Here is a 20,162-nt window from a genome sequence, read left to right on the forward strand (position 1 = left end):
ATCAGGAACTGGGTGCAACGGACACCCCTCAACACACAGGGCTCAGGCCCGGCTCTACCACCTCCTTCTCTCCCATCTAGCACGCAGTCTTTCCGGCTGGGCGACTGCAGCCCTGGGGACCGGGGGGACAGAGGAGACCAGGGAGGACCCAGACTCTGGGAGGAGGCAATCAGGCCAGGCCTTGGTTCCCCTCCTTCCCCTGGACCTACTGGGGGGTGGTACCTCAGGGCTGGGAATGGTCTGGGGGCACTGTTGTCTGGACTGCTTCCAGGCGGGGGGGGGGGCCGCAAGAGCTGTTTGGGGGCATCCCCAGTCTCTATGGGGTAGGGACACCCGCACCAACCGCTCCTCAAAGTGCCCGGCCTGGCGCTCCCCTCTGGCTTCTGTCTCCTGATCCTCCCCTCTCCTCTCATTTTGCCTAAGAGGTGCCGCCCAGCCCCCACCTTATCCCACCTGCTATCTATGGCCAACCAGAAAACGGCCAGCTGGCTCCGGACTCCTCTGCCCTCCTGTGTACCATCTACGAGATGCGGGCAGGCCTGGAGGACCCAGGCCACAAAGCCTGTGGCGGGCGGGGGCAGGGGGGAGAATGGAGCAGGGTGGGAGGAGCCCAGGCGCTGAGAGCCCCTGCATGGCCCCCTTGGGGGAAGCGGGCAGTAGTGGGGGGAGTCAGGCTCCTGGGCTCTGCCCTCTGCCTTGTCCTCCTCCTTTGCCCCGTCTTAGGTTCCCACGCACAGCTGTAGTGAGGAAATAAAGCATAATCCATACCTTGGGGCCTCCTGTCTCCTTTTCCACCAAAAGGCCCAGGCCTGAGGCCGCTTGTGAAAGGAAAAAAGAAGGAAGGAAGGAAGGGAGGGAGGGAAGAAGGGAGGAAAGGAGGGAGGGAGAGGAAGAGAGAGAGAGGTTTTCTGGAAGAAAGATTAAGGATCATGAATCTTGAGCTAGAAAAGATACTGGCAAGATCTGGAGGCTCTGTGAAACTTGGTGCTCTTTACAAAGTATGACAACGAGGAGAAACAGTCAACTCTCACTCCAAGCACATGTCTTCAGAGGGACTGAGAGTGACCTTGGTCCCAGTCCCCTGGCCCCTCTTTAGAGATGCAGACTCTAGGGCTGCGCCCCAGGCTAGTGAATCAGATTCTTCCCTTTAACCAGAGCCTGAGGGCACTCATGCGCCCCCTAACCTCTGTCTGAGAGTGAGTCCTGCTCCATGGGCCCCAGGGTCTCCGCACTGGGCCAGTGGCTCCTCATCCGACCTGTGGCGGCGGCAGCGGCAGCAGTGTGACCATCTCAGCTCTCGGCCCTGACCGTGCCCCCTTTCAGGGCCTGGAGTGCCCCTGGCGCCGCCCTTCCTAGGCAGGCCCGGCTGACCTTCAGGTCCACAGGTGGCCCGTCCAGCTCCCGAGTCAGGTTACCTGGGCGGGCCAGGCTCCTGGTTGGAGGAAGCTGGGGCTCGGCCAGGACCGGGAACCACCAGGACCGGGGTGCCCGCCCTCTCCCCTTAACCCTTCTTGGAGGTGCAAAGGCCACCCCCAGATCACTGACTCCTGGCCTTAGTCCCTGTCCAACACTCGTGAGTTTCTGGAGTTGGGCAAGGCAGCCGCTCCCACGGGGGGACCTGTGGGGCCACAGCTGGGTGCGCTATTGATAGGTGCTCCCTCCCCCACCCCATCCCCCCAATCACCCTCTGCACTCGCGACCCCATTCGAGGAGGGAAAGGGTCCTTCTCCAGAAGTTCAGGGACCCTGGGAAAAGGGGAGGCAAGAGAGCACGGCTCTCCCTCGCAGCCTGCAGGCCGGAGGAGGGCGTGTGGGGTGGCTTAGGGGCGGGGGTCAGGGCCTGCTCTCGGGGCCTGGGCCCAGCAGGAGGCCTGCAGCCGAGGGACAGCCTCAGTTTTCTCTCCTCGGAGCTGCCTCAGCGAAGCAGCCACCCTGACAGGCTGCCAGTCCGCCCTCACGGTCCTGGGCCATGCCGGGGCCTGCGTGGTGGGGCTTCATGCCCCTGCCTGCCTGCGTCAGGCCAAGCTCATGGGCCTGGGCCAAGAGCACCGTGGATGTGGCCCACCAGCAGCCCGCTGGGGTCCGGGGCCACACAGACGTCGCTGGAACCAGGGCGTGCTCTCATTCTGTTGTGTCACCTTTTACAGTGCCCGGAAGGCAAATGCCAATCTGGGGAGCTTGGTAATTACAGTGAGAAAACAACCGAGACTGAGCTCCATAAACTCCGCCCTGACCTCACAGCCGGCCCGTCCTTCTCTGGAATGCTTGGGCGCTGACATAACCCCAGGGCGAGGGAGACCCGCGGCCCTCTCCAGCCGGGCCAGCTGAACCTGGGGCACGGTGCCGCCCCTTGAGTCGCTGGTCCTCTATTAAGAGCCACTCCGTTGAGCCCCAGGGGCCAAGGGGAAGGTGTGTATGCAAGGTCCCTGGCTGCCCGGGCGCCCGCGCCTGCCTCCCGCCTGGCCGGTGGAGAGCCGGGCTGGGGACAGTGCGGTGCTTGGCTTCCAGCCCCACAGGGATCGTCATCTCAGAGAGTGTTGAAATGGGCCTTTGCACAACCTTGAGGAGGGCCCAGCATTTCCAGGTGACAGTGCCCCGGGCTGCGAGGACATGGGAGAAAAGGGGACAGGATGACAGCAGGGAAGAAGCCCAAAGGGGTCAAGGGCTCCGCAGGTGCTGGCTGCCCAGGCTCGGGCTCTGGGGCTCAGCCTGCCTCCTTTGGTCTGGGACCTCCCTAGGGGTCTGGGATTCCGGGCTACGTACGCCCAGCGAAGGCGACACAAACTTCTCGCCAGAACTTTTTGTTGTGAGCGGTAAATTGCCCCAGTGTCCTGGGCTGCAGGGCACAAGCAAGGGGCCTTTAATGAATGCAAACGACAGCTGATTAATCTGCCAGCTCGGAGTCCTGCTCCTCTCTGCGGGGTCTGCCCACGCTCCATTCAGCCTCCGTGGCCTGCACCAGCGGGGCGAGCGCCAACCTATTACTCCTCAGGCTTCCAGCCCTAATGGGGGAGAGGGCGGGCCCCCGCCCTGCCTTTGCCTCCTGAGCCTGCGGTCCTGTCACGCACGAGGGGCTGGCTTGAGAGGAGTGGGCTTGCCACCCCCCCCTCCCGCCCGCTCGACCCTGTCACGGGGTGTCCCCCGCAGGAGGGGGGCCGATGGCAAGGACAGATCCAACTAGCTGCTCAATGAGACTTGCGTGAAGGGATCAGCTTGGGGAGGTTAGGGGAGGCGCTGTCTAGACAATGGCAGATGGTCCGCTTTCCAGCTACCCCCTGACTGTGGCCTTGAGAAAGCAGCCAGAACACCCGATCGTTCACACCGTGGGAAAAGGCTGAGAGAGAAGAGCCGGGGCTAGGAGGGACTCCCTCTGTCTATCCCAGTCCACCTGCCCTGGCTCCTGGCTCCTGTCAACACAGCGTCCTTTTACTGAGCTCCTGCCAAGTGCCAAGCACTGTGCCAAGCACTCTGCCATATGTGGGTGGCTCATAGTCTGGTGGGGACACGAGAGTAAGGAGGTACTTGCAGGTGTGATGAGTTCTAGGAAGACTCAGAGAGGTCCCGGCTCAGGGGCCAGGGAGGAGGACTTCCTGGAGGAGGCATGAACAGGCTCTCTGCCTGAGGAGAGTGGTGCTGGGGGGTGAGAAGGGGAGGGGGAGGCTGGGATAGAAAGGCCCCTCTTTCCAGGCTCCAGCCAGCAGGCCCGGGCTCCTTCAGGGCCTCCTTCTTCTCAAGAAGCCCCAGGCCCTCATCACCTCCTCCTTGAGCTGCCGGACCCTCCCCTTGGGCTGTCCAGTTGGGGAAGGGAGGCTTGGGGATGGAGGAGCAGGGAGGGGTGGGAGGGTCAGGCCCGAAGTAGAGGCTACTGACCTTCTCCTGGGCTCCTCCGCCCCCTGCCAGGGAGAGAAGCAGGACTCCCTTTGGGGGACAAACACCTCAGTTTCTACTGCAATAAAGAGGGCCCCGGGCTCTCCCTGCAGCCTCTAATGACAGGGTTGGGGGTGTAATGAATGTCTGTGTACTCATAAAACAGGCTAATGACCGCCCTCATTTAATGGACCCCTTTCATCCTCACCTGTTCCCAAACCAGGAGGGACCATCCTGGGGACTGAGGCCAGGAGCCTGGTGGCAGCCACACAGCCCAGCTATTTGGGGTGGGGGCCAGCTGGTTCCTGAGCCCCAGGCCTCTGGGAGGCTGCCTTTTCCTCCTCCATCTCTTATCTGTGTGAACCAGCCCAAGGAATTTAGGTCGATGGCTGAGCAGCCTTAGGAAGTGGGCAGGGGATGGGGCGGGAGGAAGCACTTACACCCTGATTCTTTAGAACAGTGTCGACACCTGTAACACGTGGTGGTGGCAGAGAAAGAGCATTTAGCAGCCGTGGAAGCACCACGCCCCCGGGCCGGTACTGATAGGAGCTCACAGAGTCATCCCAGCCCCAGCTCCAACACCTGAGAAGCCCTGGACTGCGGGAGGGAGGGGCTGGCCCGCTGAATCACCAGCAACACCTGTGTTTTGCTTGGGAGGTCTCCCACTCCGCTCGGGACTCGCCAAGCCTGACCCTGTTTGGCTTCCTGGAACTCGGTGAGCTCACAGCCCGGGGTGTTGTGGCTGCAGGCCAGGGTGACCTGCACTGCAGGGAGGATTTTTTAAAGGAGATACTCGCCCCTCCGTTCCCAGGATTAACTCAACCAGAGACTCAAATTGTTCCTTGAGCACCTCCCTCCCTGTGCTCCCCAATTAGATTGTAGAAATTAGTCAGGGGAACATGAAATTGCTTGGGATAAAAATATGTAGTGGAAATAAGCAGTCCACTTGCCATGGACAATCCCCTGGAGGGGGCTGCAGGGGGTCACGGTGACTGGTGGCATCCAAAGGAGGTGGGATGGGCAGAATCAGAGTCCCCTGGCCTCTGAGGATGGAGAGGCGGCCTGGTGTGCCTTCCCCGGAGTTCTGGGACTGCCTAACTGTGGTATTCTGGGCAGAGCTTGGACAGCAGCCATGGGCCACCATGACAGGGTCTGCTAGTAGCAAGAAACTCATTAATGAGTCAGCCTGTGGCCTCCGTGTTCCCACAGGGCGCCGGCCCAGCCCTTCCTCTGGGCCATCTGTAGATAAGTGGGGTCCCAAGGACACAGGTTCCAGTGCCCCTAACCAGCCTCCCACCTTTCTCCCCTCAGAGGTGACTGCCCCTTACCACGGAGGGTAGAAAAAGTCCCGCCTGGGTCCCGCTCGGCCCCCCTGCTGGGACACCCAGAGCTCAGAGCAGCGCAGGCTTAAATCCTCAGTTTGGGAGGCTGGGAAGCCACAGGGAAGGTGAGTCACTGCGAGGTGCTGTCATGGGTATCAGACAGTTACTGCCACCGGCCTAGACGTGTGGCAGGCACTCTCTGCTCTTGAAGCAGCTCGGGCACTTTTACGCCACTGTGTCCTCCCTTGTCCTCCTTCACAAGGAGGCAGAAAGGGCAGAGCTGATCGCCCCCAGTTTGCAGGTGGGGACACAGCCCAGGAGAGGTTCAGGGACTTGCTCGAGCTCACAGTCCCACTCCACTCTGGGAATGGCATCCTGGTGTCCTGATCTAAGCCTCTGGACTCGCACCGCATGTGCTTTTGGCCTCACGACAGAGGGGCCTGTGTTCAGGAAATCCATTCTGAGAAGAGGTGATTTCCTCCCCCTTTGCTGGGACTTCTTGGGTGTCCTGGCTGTGCTCAGACTGGGCTAAAAGACCAGTCTAGATCTCCCTAGGTCATGCGCAGGCCCAGGGGCAGGAAGCTCTGCAGACAGGGACAGGCCACTTTCTCCAGCACCCTCCTGACTTAGAGGACCCTGAGCCTCACCGCCGGGAAGCCTGAGAGGGGTGTAAGCGGTGATGAGTCAACTCTTCACCAGTTTGGGGTCCCCACAGAGGCCTCGGCGACCTGGCAGGGAAAAGGGGCCTGGAGGGACACAGGATGGCCGGGTGACTTGGGGAGGGCCTGGGGCCCCACAGCGAGAGGTTTTAGCCTCCCAGGCTGAAAGCTCTCCTCAGGGCCCTCGTCAGCTGGACCAATGAGAGCTGAGGTTCCTTAGGAGCTTGGCTGTGTATTTTCTCTGTCTCAGATGCCCTCCTCTGATTGTCCCGATCCTTCCGGTCCAGCTCACACTTCTCTTCTGCTACGACGCCTTCCTCAATAGCCCGTCCCTCGCTGCTTCCTCCCTCCCGCTCTGCCTGGCTCTGTGGTGGTGTGGACCCCCTCACTGTCCCCCCGCCCCCCCTTGAAACATAGAGTGGCAGCTGCTTGCTCTTCTGTCCTCAGCCCCCAGCTCCTCTGGGGAATCTTGTCCCCATCCTTCACCACCTCCTGCTTGCAGCAAGTGCCCCGGGGCAGAGGGGATGGTCTGACACACAACGCCACATCCCTGCAGTCCCCATCCGCTAGCGCCCTTGGTCATCGCAATGGCCCCGCAAGGCAGGAAACTGAGGCTGGGGGAGGGCAGCGACGCGGCCGGTCATTAGGTAGCAGAACTGGATTTAATGCAGGGGTTCTGATTTCGGGCATGATGCTCTTTGCCCACACCAATGCTGTCTCTCAAACGTAGAAAAACATGGGAGAAAGTGACAAAATGGACTCTGTGTCTATGGAATGGAATCAAGGTATTTGTTCCCATGCTTGGAGAAGGCACCCAACTTGTTCAGCTCCTTTCCTTCCTTCCTTCTGTCCACATGCATTTTTGCTACAGTGAGCCGTGAAGGGGCCGCAGGGTCGTCCCTGTCCTCTGTGCTCTCGGAAGGAGAAAGGCCGCCTCTCTGAGAAACCACCTGCTCCACCGTGGAGCCACCCTGGGGATGGGAGGGCCCTGGGCACAAGGGCGGGCCAGTTTGGGGACAGGCTGGGGTCTGCAGGTCTGGAAAACGACCAGATGCTGCATCTGCGGCCCCTGGCTGTGGGTCTGTGATTCTGGCCCTCCTGGAGTAGGGTAGGGGACAGTGCCAGGCCCCCCACCCCCAGACGAGGAACAGTTGGTCAGATCTTGGCCACAGGGAAAAGCCACGGGATTTCCCTGACCTTTCTTCCCCGTCTGTCGTCTTCCAGCCTTCTCTTCCTCCTCTGCCCTCTCCTCTCTCCGCGCTCTTACCCTTCACTCCTCTCTCTCCTCCTCTCCTTCCGCCACAGGGCACCCCAGTCCCTTCAGACCCCCAGACCCCCAGGCTGCCTCTTCCGGGCCAGCACTGTCCAGCCCAACGTTCTGTGACGACGGAAATGGTCTAGCCCTGGGCCATCCTGTACAGTAGCTGCTGGCCACGTATGTCTGTTGTTCAACACTTCAGTGTAGCTAGTGCTGCTGAGGAATTGCATTTTTAAACAATTTATTACATTTAATTGTTACGCTTTCCTAGGCCTATGTGTTTAGTGGCTACGGCGCTGGACATCAGAGCTCTAAACGATGCCAAGTGCTGGACTCCCCAGGACGCCCAGGGAGGCACCCCCACCTCCGTCCTGCCCTGACCCCTCCCCCGGGTGCCTTTACACTCAGCTTCCTCAGCTGGCACTTGTGAGAGGCCCTGGAGGCCTGGGTTCTGGGCTTGGGCTGACCTCGGGCACTGGGCCTGCAAGCCTCAGTGGCCTCTCCTGTAAAATAGTGAGGATAATTCCTTGCAAGCCCCAAGGCTCCCTCTCAGCACTAAGTGCCGTGCTCCCTTGGGCGGCAGCCTGCTTTGATCCGGGCTGGGCGAGTCAGCGCGCGCATCTGTGTGCATGCGCAGATGTGTGTGCACATGTGGGGAGGCGGCAGTGGTGAGACCCCAAGGGATCCTGCTTATCGTGCTGGACTAGTAGCCTGGGACTGGGAAGAGGGTTAAAGTGTCTGTCACAGAGGAGAGGGCAGGCTGACTACACTCTTGGCAGCGGTTGCCGGCTCCCTGGCCCCAGCTGCACCAGCGATGCCCCAGACTTCCTCTTTTGCCATAAAAGTATCCCGGAAAGCCTTCCCACAGACTCCCCGAGGGCTTTCTTAGGGAATGTGCGAGTGCGCGTGCGCGTGCACAGGCACGGCGGGGCAGACGCCCCAGCCGGCGTGCGCATGCTCTCAGCCGGCCGCGCTGTGGGCCCTGGCGTGGAGGGATGTCTACGCCAGCTTGGCGGGACCAGGGTCTTCACCTGGACCGCAGCCATGGCTTCAGCAATGCTTCGCCTCTTAGTCCATTTGAACAACGCAGACAGGCGCGTGCATACACACACGTGTGCGCGCGCACACTGCACACACTGCATACACTGTGCCGCGTGTGGAGGGGAGATAAATCAGTCTTTGCTGCTTTGCCCCTGCCCAAGCCTCTGCCGCAGAAGACATGCCCCCACATCTGGAAAGAATGGGGAAATCTCCCAAGGGAGGGCTGTTCTTAGGCTCCTTGAGTGTGATGGAGGCTCCCAGCTGTGGCTGAAGTCGGGGGTCCCTGAGAGGAGCCCTCTGGGGGGCGGAGAGAGAAGCCCACCAGCCAGTGTGCAATGGGACATGGCCAATAGCCTGGCGAGAAGAGGCTGCCTCAGGGATCCCAGGTCACAGAACCCGCCTGGCTGAGAGTTGCATCACAGCGAAACTGCATGCTCGATGCCTTGGGGGAGAGGGCGCTGAGGGCTTGTGTCCCTAATTTTCCATCTTTCAGGTGTGTAGGGTCGCACCCCAGTCCCCCAGCAGCTCTGCCCCTCCCCAGCATTCTTCCGCACTAGGCTGCACACACAAGGAGGGAGTCTCTGGGGTCAGTGGAGAGTGGGGGAGGAGTGAATCAGAGGTCACCAGGCTTTCATCAGCCCTGAGTCAGAGGGGTGGGTGGAAGCAACTGCAGGTAGTCTTGGGGTTCCCCACATGCAAGAGCTTCCTGGGCAAAGAGAGCCCTCCCTGACTGGAAGCTATGGGGCTCAGGCTGCACAGCAGGCCTTTCTCTGACCTCACTGTACACTCCGGGGGAGCAGGGAGGCCACTGCAAGTGAATGATTTATAAGCAGACCAGCCTGGAGGCAGGGGGCTGGACCAGAGAGCCCTCTGGGCCCTTCTCCGCAATTCCACACAGAGAACTTCCCACGCCAGTGTCTCTTGGTTCTGCAGGCCTCCCTTGGTCCATTGAGAGTTTAGGGAGGGGGTGCGCTGTCGGGTGGGTATGGAGGGGGCACTCCACAGAACTCTGTTAGACTTTCTGAACTTGCTCCGGTGTTTGTTGCCTCCCCGGAAGTAGGACAGAGTGTGGAGATGGTTAGAAAGGTCTGCAAGTTGCTCTTTGGTTATGCATGGTCTTGGCAAGAAAGCCGTGGGGTGTGTTCCTCCTTTGCCATAGCTGGCTGCCGGGTTTCCCATAGCACAGCGGATGACAGCCTGAGGTCTGGCCGGTTGGTACCTGCCCTGCATGTCTCGGGGGGCCTCGGTGTAGCTCTTTTTGCTTAAATCTGTGGGCAGGAGGTCCTCTCGATGTAATGTCAGCCCTAGGAGCACAGATCCCTGGGCATCTGCTCCAACCCTTCCCCAGCCCCTGCCTCTACCCCGCTTCTCTCTCCCTGGACAGGGGAGTCGCTATCCAGGGCACGGCCACCCAATGCAGCATATACCTCTCCAAGGTGATCCCCATTTGCCTCTTGGTCCGAATGCGGCCCCCCTTCCCTTCCCTTCCCTTGGCCAGATTCCCCGCAGTGGCGGGTAGCTGCAGACAGCTGCAGGAGCGCAGCTGAGCCCTGGGCGACGGCGAACTCTGAAAGGAGTGTAGAAATCCCCTAGTGAGGCCCACCCTCTGCATTTTACTGATGAAGCAATTCAGGGGCCCGGCACCACAGGACCACGTACATGGCCTGGGGCCTCCTTCTCCTGACTCAGTAGGAGAAAACATATAACAAATAAACTCTTATCTTTTCCAGGAGCTTGGATGTGCAATGGAGCTGGAATTTGGGGCAGGGGGGAATCATCTGGGCAGAAGTCCCTCTTCTCCCAAAGTCTGCGTGGATGCCTCTGGGCACATAGCTGTATGTAATAAGTAAATACCTGCTGACTGACCTGCCTCTGGTGACGCCGCTCTCACCCTAAGGAGGGGCTTATCCTGTGGGGCTTGGTTTGCCCCTGCACTGCTCGCATCCTTTACATTTCCACTCCTGCCTGGCTGCTGGGAAGGACGAGGCCAGATGACCCCTGCCCACCCTGAGGCGCACCGCCCCCCGACTCTCTTGTAGCTTCCTTCAGTGCTGCGCACACCCCGAGCAAATCAGTCTCCACAGTGCAGCCACCCTGACTACCTCTGGAGAAATAAACAAGATAGTATTGTGCCAGGGAGGGGACTTACATCAGAAGTATCTCATAAAGTAAGAGAGCCCGATTTATTTTGGGGTGGGAGTGGGGGAAGGGTGTGGTTCTGATCCGGGCACCACCAGGGGCACTGAGTGCCCTCGCCAGGGAGTCAAGACCAGCAGATCCTGTCCGAGAACTCGAGCACACCGGGGCAAGCGCTGTCAGGATGTGACTCCAGTCTCGGGCGAAAGCCAAATTTTTATATGAGATGCATGGACAGGGGAGAGAGAAAGAGAGAGAGAGAGAGAGAGAGAGAAATGCCCGGGTAATTAAGTTAATAGGTTCCTTAAAGAATGCCCTTGTGAGTGATGTTCAACACATTCAAGTGTTGACAAGAAGGTATTGAACCCGACGCCCACGCAACGGGCAGAAGCAGGCTCTCGGCTCCAACACACCTTCTTTGTCTGAAACTTGTAGTAAAACTCAGTGCCGGGTTGTGAAATCTGTCCCAGGGGATCTGGGAGGCAGGGGTTCCAAGGTCAAGCCCCCTGCTTCTAGGAAGGGTTGGGGTGGGCGAGGGTGGCTGCCCTGAGCTAAGATTGTAAGATTAGGAGAGCAAAAGCTGGTGTTGACTCAAGACTCAGGAGCCTTGAGATGTTCTTATGCCCCTGTGAGCTCGGGGTCTCAGAGGGTGCCCGAGACAATGCGTCATCCTGGCGGGTGGTCAGAACGAACCCAGCCCTTCCCTCTGAGCCCTGGTTGCCTTGGGGAACTTGGGTCTGATACTCCGAACATCTCTTCAATCCTAGGGCATCCTTGTCATGCTGAGTTAGTGGAAGAATCTAGGTGATTACGTGAACATGAATTTTCCCTTTCTCTTAAATCTGTAGCAGGAAGAGTGGCCCCCATTGGTGGGCTGGTGGAAGGGAGCCTTGCTTTGGTCTCTTTCTCTCTCTCAGAAAGTTAAAGAAAGTTTTGGGTTGAAATCACAGGTTATAGGTTGAGCGGACGTTGAGCATTCTTAAAACAAAGGAGAGCCTCCTATTGCCAAGCAGCCTGCCTCGGGGCCCTGGGCAAGAATGGGGCTCTTTGCCTGCTGCCTGCCTTCCTGCCCAGCCTGTCCCCCATTCCTCTCGTCACCAGCCATGGCCTCACCTCATCTTCTCTTTCTGTTACCATAGGCTCAGACTTATCAGGTAGTCAGAGTTTTCAGGTTGGGACCTGAATCTCAGGGACCCTGTCACAGGTATGGTGGCCAGGTTCGTGAAGCGGAAAAGTGGTGCCAAGTTATGTCTTTGTGAAAGAAATGTTCTGTCTTCAACACTTAGGAAAACACTTTGAAATAAAGTAACCTAAGTCTATGGTTGTCTGGTCGCCCCACGGCAGCTCATCTTAGGGGAGCAATTTAACAACGGGGAATCGAGGCCGGCAGCCTGCAGGAAGAGTGGCGCTGCCGCTCACCCGACGTCCTCTCCAGGCTGCGTGTGTGCAGCCGCGTGCACGCGGCTGAGTGGGGAGAGCAGAGTGGGTCGGCATTTCCCCTCGTTTGGAAATGGCACTCAGGGAAGGCCAACAAGTTTGGCTCAGCTCTTTGCTCTTGTTCTGAGAACCAGCCCTTGTTCTGGGGGCTCATTTCTGCCCAGAGAAGCCAGTTTCCACCCCGTGATCCTACTCTTCAGGAGATTCTAGGGTTTGCCCACACTCCTAAGATATTTCTGTTTCTGGGAAAAGGAAACAATGTATCATCTTTCTGCCTGATTTTCCATGCATTAGGACACAGTATTAAAGAAAAGGCCCAGGGTTGAGTAGGGGATACCTGTTAATTTTATGCTCAGGTTTCCCATTCCTCCAATACTCTCTGTCCCCGTTCTCCATCATGGAGACATATTGCTGCTAGTCTCCGTTTTCCTGATTGCCCAATTTCAGTTTTGTGAGAGCAGACTGAGAGGACTCATCGGATGCCCCTTGCCCTGATGCAGGCACGTGGCCAGGTAGACAGCCTGGCAGCGCAGCAAGCACACTCCGACCGGTGCCTGCTTTGGACAAAACCGGGGCTGGAGCCGCAGGGCTGTGGTTCCTGCCCTTAAAGGGGGTTCAGCGTGGGGGCCGCAGAGCTGCCTGCACCTTCTCTATGGTCCCAGAGAACGAACGCCCTGCTCAGGAACTCGGAGGGAGCTGTGAGCACCCTGGAGACATGCAGGTTTCCAGAGAAGTCACCTCCTCAGGTGATTTCCCATCCCACTACCTCTCCCCACCCCCAGCCGTCCCACCTCCTAGCATTAAACCTGGGGGAGCAGCAGATTTTGACAAGGAGTCAAAGATTCAAGGTCATTGGGACAGACTTTAAGCTGGGACATCCTTTTGCATCAAACTCTTTCTGAAAGTATTTTTTTCCTTCCCTTGGAGACACCTAACGAGGCTGACTCCTTAGTCTTGACAAAAGATCTGTACGACGTGGTTCACGTATCTCACATGGACAAATGGTGCGGGGAGAACTTGAGGGCCAGGCCGTCCCTACAGCTGCCAAGCGGCTGACGTTGACCTCCGAGGCGACCACCTGGCTACAGTTCCACCCAGGCCACCACTGCCCGGGGAGGAGGGGAAGGGCAGGAGCCAGGGTCCTGGCCTACAGGCTTCGCAGAGCTGCCAGCCAACAGCCTCAACATTGGCCTTTGGACCAGACTTCCCCGCCCCTGCGTGGGAGGTGTGAGGGGCTGGAGCTGGGCGGCAGGAAGTGAGCCCAGATGGGCTGCTGGGACAGCTGTGCAGGGAACAGAGCACATCTGTCCCAGCGAGTCTGGTGGGGCCTCTCCCCACAACCTCTACGCCCAGCCTACCCCTTCCCTGATGAGGTGTGGACTGGGTTTGGGTCCCAAACAGGGAAAATGATGGAAAAGGAAAGTCTGAAGATAGAGGCTGGAGCTCGGGGTTGCTGAGGGGGTATGTTAGTGTGAAGAAAAGAGTGTCGCTGAGCTGTGGAGGCGAGGACGGACAAAGGGCAACATGAAAAGCGGAAGCAAGCGGATCACACTGCATCTGCCCAGGATGGGCTCTGGCTTTTCGTGTCCCCATAGCTGGGTCTTCGCAGAGTAGATACTCTCGAAGGTTCTTGAACGAGTGAATGATTCTGTGGCCTAAATCAGCCCAAGCTTTTCTATTTAATCCCTTCATTTTCTCTAACCGGCTTTAAATATTGCTGGGAAAGTTTATCCCAAGAAGAGAAATATTTGGGAGATTAGACGGTGGATGGACTTCTCATGAGGAATTTGCCTGCTTCCCCCCTTAGCTCTTTTCTAGGGAGTGGAGCAGAGAGGAAAGGCTCATTGTTCTAGGAGCTGTACGCACCGACCTGGCATCGTGACCTGCACATGCAGCTGGGCTGTTGCCATCTGGCATCAAGCCAGAGAGGCAGGACTTGCAGATCACGTGGACCTGTGGAGGTAGGGAGGGCCGACAGTCGCCCCACCTCTACTCCCCCCCACACCACCGTCACCCGCTGTCTGGCTTTGACTTTATGGTGAAAGGAGAGCGGACTTTGAGTCCCCACTCTGCCATGCAGCCGTGGGCGAGTCACTTCTCTCTGGGCCTGTTTCCTTATTCGCGCCTTGGGAAAGCTGGCCGAGGCGACCTCTGAGACCTCTCCCAGCTTCAGTGTCCTAAACCTGGTAGGACGATGAGCCGGGAATGGGGCCCTTGATGGTTTCACTGTCCCCTGAGCACCCGGGCTGGGAACTCTCCCTTAACCTCGGTCAGCGAAGGCCCCTCCCCCACACAGACTCCTTTGCTCGCTCGCCCCCTCGCTGCCATGGTGGCCTTCCTGGACCAGCTGGTAGAGTCCTGCTTGGAGTCTGAAGGTCTGCGTGACTGATTCTTAAGTTTCTCAAGCTTCGACTCCTGTTTCCTATTATCTGGTGAGCATACCAGAAGTGCCCGTGGCGAGGAAGGAAGGCTTCAAGTCCCAAGGGCTTGAGGCCAAAAGAGGCCACATATATTTACCACTAACATGATTTTAGTCATTGCCATCATCACCACCGTCACTCATTCTTAATATTGTTAGACATTTGTTGTTCGTCATTTGGCCGCATGCAAAGGAATGAACACATAAGCAAGAAAATCCGATCACAAAGAGCCTGCACGGTACTTGGTCCATCTCAGGTCAAGCCTGGCTAATCCCACCCTCCCCTAGGGGTGGAGTCTGACCCTTGGGGGCCAAGGGGCCAGTGGCCTCGGGTTCCTCTGTGAGGGAGCGCTCTCCTCTCCTCTTCAGGGGAGAGGCGCTAGACTCCCAGGCCCTTCTGCCGCTGTACGTCTGTAACGCACTCAGGTTTGCAGCCCCGACAACGCCTTGAACAAGGGCCACAGCCAAAGGGGCTCCCCCCACGCTTACTGATCATTAGTAGTGATGCCGTGTAATAAATTCATTGGGGAAGTGGCGCGGGAGTGCTCAGAGTGCTACTGAACTGCCACGAGCTGAGAAACATATTAGTAATTCCTTGTCGGGGGCATTTTTCCCTACTAAGGCCTCACGTCCTCCTCGGTTACAAGACTACAAGACGAGCGTGGGATTGTTTGGGAGGCCAGGTGGCAAAGACGCTGACAGGAGGTGAGCAGCTGGCGCCTCCTTCTGGCCCTGCAGGGCTGGAGCAGGCCGGGGGAGAGCCTGTGCCCGCGCCTTAGCCTGGGGCTCCTGGACCTCCCTGCCCCCGACCCTTCACCTGGACGCCCTGCTCAGGGGAGCCCAAGGAAAGCAAGGGGGGCTGCTATGCAACCCATTTAACTCCTTGTCAAAACCGGTGACTAAATCCAACCTCCCCGGCCAGATTGGCCCCACAGCTTTGCTGTTAGCCGCGTGAGGCCTGGGCCAGCCTGTGGCTGCTTCTCGCCCCCTCTGCTGGAGGGATCTCTCAGCGTCTCTGAGGGCCTCACCTGCCAGCCTCACCAGCCGACCTCGACCACGCCCCACCGCCGCTCCTCGCCACTTAGACCTTTTCCATGTATCTCCAGTCCCACCTTTACGTCCCTTCCTGTCCTCCGAAAAGAGGCCCTTTGTTTTGCATCCAGCGCTACATGGAGCTGTGGCCTGCTGCCCTTGGACAGCGGCCAGGCAGGGGTCGTGGCTCGCCGAGGCTGGGACCGTTGCATTCAGAGCCCGGGGGCCTCTCACCACTTCCCAGGGGACAGGGCCTCAGGGAACCTCTGGCCTCACCCAGTCTCCTGGTCCTGCAGGTCGAGGCTGCCCGGGCAGTGCCTGGGAGAGGGCTGCGCTCGCTGACCCCGTTCTCACTTTTCTTTTCGAAAAGGAGGTAAGTCAGCCCGTCCTACTAGGGAGCCATGGGCGGAGGGTGTTTGCACTTCTGTGGAGACAGTTCATAGAGAAACCCCAAGAGGAGTCCTGACGGGGCCCGTAGCACTCGCAATTCCAAGCGCCAGGGACTATTTATTAGTCCTTGACCAAACCGCCCTTGGCTGTTGGGATTATTTCCATTTTACAGGGGAGGAAACCGAGGCCAGAATCGATCGGGGGGTTTGCCGAAGCTGGGAAGTGGCCGAGCTGGGCTTGAACTCACACCTCAGTGACGTGGAAGCTCCAGCTGGTTCTGACATGCTACCTGCCCCTAGTAGTCCTGAGCCTGGTTCCCGAGGCCCTCGAAGCGCTTACGCATCTCAGCAACTTCATGGCAACTGCCCAACTAGACCCAGAAAATAATGCCACCTTGGACTCCTGCTGCAGCTTCCTCCTGCCAAGCAGCACACAGACATGATCTCACTCACACGCTCAGAGTCCGTGTGGGCTGAGGAGGGAGGGTCACTGACTCCACTTCCTGGAGAGGAAAGGGAGGCACAGAGAGGGACAGTGGCCTGCCCTAGGTCACACAGCCAGCAGGCAGGAGCTCTGGGGCTGTTATTTAGCTTGATGAGCGTGAGCCAGGATCACCCCTGAGATACAGAAGATTGGGGTGCTCTTCTTGAGGGGTGACTCAGGGGCTGAAACAACTCCAAAACACTTAGGCTTGTGTTGAAAAAGGAAACCTGAGATGCGTATAAATCCAATCCATGTGAAAAGCGGGCGGCGGCTGGGACTAACAGCCGCGGCAATGCTCCCCCCGGGGCCGGCCTCCTGCAGCCCCGCATCTTGCATCTGCCTCTGAGTCCCAGGGTCACCTCCCAGACGCCCCGGGGCGGCTGTGGCCTCGAGGTTGTGAGATCTGGGGAGGATATTCACTAGGGACCCCTAAATGGGTCATTTCACCTCTCAGCTTTTCCATTTTTCACTAAAAAAAAAAAATGGGGACACTAACTACATGAAATAGACACAGGGAGAAAACTACCGGTGTTCCCTCTAGTCCTATGTATGGCATCTCTTGTAAAGGCCTTTTTAAGACATGGTCTTGGAGCTACGGGTCACACGGAGGGGTTGTCCTGGTCAAATGTCAGTCTTGCTCAGTGCGGCTTTTCGCTTGGCACAGACCCAATGTCTGGCGTCGACCCAATGTCTGGCGCCGAGCCGAATGTCCCGTGGGCTCAGTGCAGGGGCAGCAAACTTCCTGTAAAGGCCCGGGTAGGAAATATTCAAGGCCTATAGGCCACATATGATTCTGGTCACGTGTTCTTTGTTTTTTCCTCTTCAACCCTTTAAAAATGAAAAACCATCTTAGCCCACAGGACCTACAGAAAAAGGCCAATCTGGCCTGTGGGCTCCAGTTTGCTGCCCCTGGGCTCATCAGTGCAAAGGTGGCTGGGTGGGTGAGCTGGAAACAGACAGAAAAGGCCTGAGCCGTGGCCTGCCACGGCCAGCGGCCGCCCCGCAGCTGCCCTGGACCCGGCCTGTCTGCTGTACGGCCATGGCCATGCCCCTTGCAAGGGCTGTGGCGACGGTGCTGGGGTAAAGTTCCTGCCTCCGAGTTCCTGCCTTCCGCCCACCAGGTGGGAGAAGTGACGGGGACAGTTTGATGAGAAAGGGAGGGAACGCACGGTCCAGACTGGCCGGCCTGTCCTTAGTGTGCTCGGCTGGACAGCGCCCTCGCAGCATCCTCAGAGGGGAAAGGCCTGGGGCTTCCCGAGGAAAGGAAGGGCTGATGTTGTGCCAAGGGGCTGCTTGGGGGCGGGTGGAGACCAGGCCCCCCGCGGGCTCTGGCTTGAGCAGGTGGGGAGTCTAGGGGTCTGCAGGGCTGGAAGGACCCCATGTAGGCTGAGGCCCAGGGAGGCCTAGGGTTCTATTGAGAGGAAACTGGGGACTCCCTGTACCTCCTGAGTCCTGGCTTCTTGTCAAGTGAAAAACCCAAGGAGGACAGCGTTCCAAAAAATGGTGTGGGCCAGAACAAGCTCGTTGCATTAATAATACAAGCGACCAGCTACCAAGGGCCTTTTGTGTCCCGGGCCTGTGCTGGGGGCTGCATGCTGTCCTCCACAGAGCCAGGCACTGCGGAGGGGTTCTGCTCACCTGCTGCGGGGCCTGGGGCGGGGGGTGGGGGAGCGGCCTGGAGCCCGCGGTCCTGCTTCCTCCGATGACCTGCTGCCTGCCCGGGAGCCTGGCTCAGCCTGTGGTTCAGCTTTGTGTGGATACCCAGGCCAGGGGTGTCTGAGATCTTAACACTTGTTTTTGAGAAATACAGGGCGGAGCGGCTGCCTCCTGGGCTGTTCAAAGGACCTGCTGTTACTCACTGGAGCCCTCCCTTCGGTCCCCCATGGCTGGCTGTGCAGGGCTCCCCTGGGACCGCCTCCCAGCGGTGGCAGTGGCTCCAGCAGTGTGACACAGAGGCCACATCTTGACGTCCCAAATGCCCTTCTCACTTCTATGCCCCCACCCACCTGTCATGTGTTGTTCCTGTATCTAAAAAGCCCTTCTGTCACTTCTTTACCTAGTAAGCTTCTACCCAGTCCTTTCAAACACAGTTCGGTGTCACCTCCTTTAGGAAAGCTACCAAGCTCCCTAGGCCCAGGTTGTCTCTCCCTCTTCTAACTTCAGGCATTTAGACCGAGCCCCTATTGCTGGACTACTTTTTGGGGGGCGGGGGAGGGCAGGTGGTAGAGCAAACATTTGTTGAGCACTCACCCTAAGCCTTGCGTTGGGTGCTTTACTGAATTATCTCATCTAACATTCAAAAACCTATGAGGTAGCCATTCTTGCCTTCATTCTATAGACAAGGAAGCTGAGGCTCAGAGCAGCTACATAACCTGTTCAAAGTCACTAGCTGTTCGGGGTAAGGCTTGGATCTGAACCCAGGCAGCTCAACTCCGGTGCCCTCCCTCCTAACCACTAAATTACATCACCTCCCTTACACTACTTATAATTACCCCCAACTGTGATGATTGGTTTATGGGTCTGTAAATGCCTCATGACCCGAGACCACGATTTAACCATCTTTGTTGCCCTAGAATGTGGTGCAATGCAATGCACACAGTAGGCGCTGAGTGGATACCTGTGGAATGAATGTTAAATAAAGAGGCTGTGGGTATCGAGGCCACCGAAAGAAAGTGGGCAAAGGAAGACCTGTAGGGGGAGGCCGCTGGGGGGCCACTGGGGGGCACCTGGCTCTTGGGGGCAAAGGAGGTTCCTGCTACCAGCCGCCAGGTCGTCTTGGAATCCCGGGCCTGGCGAGAACAACAGACTATGCCCTGACCCACTTCTTCATGAGCATCTCCAATGTGCTAGGAAGGGCCTCGCACATAGGCATTCAAAATCCAGAATGAAAGAGAGCTCGTTCAAATCCCTAGATGGCTCCCATAGGCAGAACCTGGACCCCGGCCCTGAAGGGCACCCTGGGGAGAAGGTTCGCCCTGGAGGCGGGGCCCGGACTGCCTGCCTGCAGGTTCAGACCCCGCCCAGCGCCCAGCGTCCTGGGAGTCTGGGCGTGACGGAAGCTGCGTGTGTGTCAGTCTCCTGGTTCTGCACCCTGCAGCTCTGCTTCCGGGGCACTGACCTCCCAGAGGAGGGCTTTCGGGTGAGCGGGAAGGTGTGTGTTAGGATGCCCCCCGGTAAGTCCAGTGGGCCTGTGAGGTCATGCTTCCTGTCACACCTTGCAGGTGGCCCTGTCCCAGGGAGCCCCAGGCTTCAGAGGCAGAGGTAGGGGTGTGGTGTGCGGGGAACCCCTTTCACATTCACGGTCCCCTTTGGGGCCTGGCTGTGCCCCTTGAAGCCAACCAGAAAGCTTTTTTCTTGCCCGGAAGAAGTCCAAAGCCCGTGTGGCTGCTGGCACACGGGAGGCGGGGGCGTGGGGGAGGCGGGGAGAGCGAGGAGACCCCCCTGCAAGCCACGTTCATACAAAATGCATTTCCCAACGTATCCCTCTGGCCTGTCGGAGCCCCTTCTGCTCACTGCTCTGTTTATACATGATAGACAACTAATTAACATCCAAACCTCTTGAAAGGTCTTTTCAGAGGTAATGTTCTGACAGATTATGTCAGCAAGGAGCACTGATTTGTCTAAGCATGGATCACATTGTTTCAGATTGAATGAGGTGAATATTAAACTGCTTTAAATGTACTCTTCATAAAGTACTAATTACACACTCCCAAGGGAGAACAGCCAAGGAATACTAAACAGTAGAGAAGTCAACAGAAGGTTCTTTTTATAGTATGTTGCTGGGCTCTGTGTTTTTCTGTCTCCTTCTTTCTCGCTCTCACTCTCTCTTTTTACAGTAAAATCACAGCACGCTAAAGAATACACATTTATAGCACAATGCTTCTCATCTAATTATATGGCAATCATTAGTTTTAAGCTGGATGCATTATATTTCCTTTGATATATTATGCCTGAGGCATAACTCTGCATTTATTGCTGCTACTGGCAGATTCCAGTTCCCCCCAACCCCCTCTCCCAACCCCATCTCTTCCCTACTCCCCACCCTTTAACGAATTATTTAACCCCTACTATTAGTTTTCTTATTGTTTCAAAAAAAAAATCTCAATTTAAACTGGCAAA

General features: G+C 57.8%; 1 protein-coding gene and 1 non-coding gene across 2 annotated transcripts in view; both read right to left on the reverse strand.

Moving 5' to 3' along the window:
* PEBP4 (phosphatidylethanolamine binding protein 4) overlaps nucleotides 1-20,162 on the reverse strand; it is a 185,231-nt gene that overhangs the window by 23,331 nt on the left and 141,738 nt on the right. The window lies entirely within an intron of this gene.
* Nucleotides 10,357-10,485, reverse strand: LOC129075031 (small nucleolar RNA SNORA3/SNORA45 family). Its single transcript, XR_008529602.1, has one exon. It is a non-coding gene; the product is annotated as a small nucleolar RNA SNORA3/SNORA45 family (small nucleolar RNA).

Source organism: Pteronotus mesoamericanus, unplaced genomic scaffold, assembly GCF_021234165.1.
Source record: "Pteronotus mesoamericanus isolate MK-2021 breed Mesoamerican mustached bat unplaced genomic scaffold, CSHL_Meso_final contig_502, whole genome shotgun sequence".
Taxonomy (NCBI): Eukaryota; Metazoa; Chordata; class Mammalia; order Chiroptera; family Mormoopidae; genus Pteronotus; species Pteronotus mesoamericanus.